The 1,954-nt window shown below is 44.0% G+C and overlaps 1 pseudogene; it reads left to right on the plus strand.

Moving 5' to 3' along the window:
• The first annotated feature begins 623 nt into the window (after positions 1–623).
• LOC101356427 (coxsackievirus and adenovirus receptor homolog pseudogene) lies at positions 624–1,310 on the plus strand (annotated as a pseudogene).
• Positions 1,311–1,954: the final 644 nt, after the last annotated feature.

Raw genomic sequence — 1,954 nt, forward strand, 5'->3', positions numbered from 1 at the left:
CTGGTGATCATGACTCTGGAGGAGGCTAATAGCTTGCTGGCGTGGTCATAATTACATTGTAGTGGCAGTTGCCAAACCAAAAGAGAACATAGGGAACAGAATAACTTATGTGAAAATATTTCCTCTGAAACACACAAAAATTGCCCACTTGGAGTTGTATTCCTTCTAGTGCATGCCATCTTCTGAGCTGTCAAGCGCATAACATTTGTGGGTGGCAAGATGATGTCATCTGTATTCAGCAGTTTGTAGTAATTTCCACTCCCAGCCCTGCTTGGAAGGTTGAAATTATTGCAATAAATGGGATCTAAGCTCACAGATGAAAGCATCACTTTTCCATTGAGATCACAATGCTCTTCTCTTTAGCAAGATGACAATTGTGCTGTCACCAGCATTACATCATGCTATCTCCCTTGAAATAGCATCATTTAAGTATGTGAGCACAGCTGTGAAAACAAAACATATTTTACTGTGAGCTTTGTAAATCCTCGAGACACGTACTAATTAGTTTGCCTTCTTAGAGTAATGTCGAAAATGTAATGTAAGCGATTCAGGAGCTCAGGAGGCTTTAAGAGATCAGGCCTGGGTGAGAACAGCTCAAAGTCACATCCACGGCAGCTGGGCCCATGGTGCTCCTGATGTGTGCCTTGCTTCTGCCTGGAATCGTGGATTTCACCACAAGCTTGAGTGTAAGTGCTTCTGAACAGCCGAGGGAGGAACCGCCCCTCCGCCGTGCTAATTTACCCTTGGTCCAGATCAAGACACACTTATCTAACCAGCTGATAGTCAAAAGGGGGTTCAAGTGATTATTTTAGATTCTGCAGACAACATTGACCAGAACTGCTACCGAGATCTGGAAAGTCGAACCTATTTTACAAATAGTGATTCCCAATCTGAAGAAGCAGCAATCAACATAACAAATTTACAGTGATCAGATATTGTCACCTGTCAATGCGAAGTGAAAATGGTTCCTGGTGTTGGAAATGAAATTCGTATGACACTTGTTAAACCTTCAGAGGCAAGTTGTCACACTGATGGATCGGTTAGAATTGGAAATGACTTTAGACTGAAATGTGAACCAATGGAAGGGTCCATTACTCTACAAATGGCAAAAACTGTCTAACTCATCAAAAATGGCTACTTTGTGATTAGCAGAAATGACTTCACCTGTAATTTCTGTAATAAGGGCCCCTCCTGAGATGCCTGGGCTATACATCTGTCTGGTCCCAGGCAGAGTGGCTGTGATCAGCACTGTCGGCTTCAGGGTGTCCTCACTTCTCAGACAGCTGGGGCAGTGGCTAGAGTTCTCTTAGAAATTTCACTTGCCCTCTTGGTCATTGGCCCTATCATCATTTCCTGTCTTAAAAATAAGAAAAGGAAGTTCATTGTAATATCAGAGAAGGTGTGCTTCCTTCAAAGAGCTCTACCAGCAGAAGCCAGATATTGTTGTTGTTGGCTGCCATTGAGTCATCCTAACTCCTGGTGACCCAATGCAAAAGGGAATGAAACACTGCCCAGTGCTGCGCCATCCCCATGATCCATGGCTGATTGGACCATTGTGCTCTATAAGGTTATCACTGGCTGATTTTCAGAAGTAGATCATCAGGCCTTTTTTCCTAGTCTGTCTTAGTCTGGAAGCTCTGCTGAAACGTGTTGAGCATCATAGCAACACACAAGCCTCCACTGACAGATGAGTGGTGGCTATGCATGATGTGCAGTGGCCAGAATGCAAACCCGAGTATCCCGCATGGAAGGTAAGAATTCTACCACTGAACCACCACTGCCCATATAGAAGCCAGAGAGTCACCAATCATTTATTACTAGGATCCACAATCCTTCCAGAGTGGAAGGATATTCCTAGACTCAGTTTCCCCAAGTAAAAGGAAGACTTGATAGCAACTAAGCTCAAGTTTGCTTACCAGCCTGACTGCACTGGATTGCAGTGGTGCACAATGAC

Source organism: Trichechus manatus, unplaced genomic scaffold (genome assembly GCF_000243295.1).
Source record: "Trichechus manatus latirostris isolate Lorelei unplaced genomic scaffold, TriManLat1.0 scaffold00223, whole genome shotgun sequence".
Lineage (NCBI taxonomy): Eukaryota > Metazoa > Chordata > Mammalia > Sirenia > Trichechidae > Trichechus > Trichechus manatus.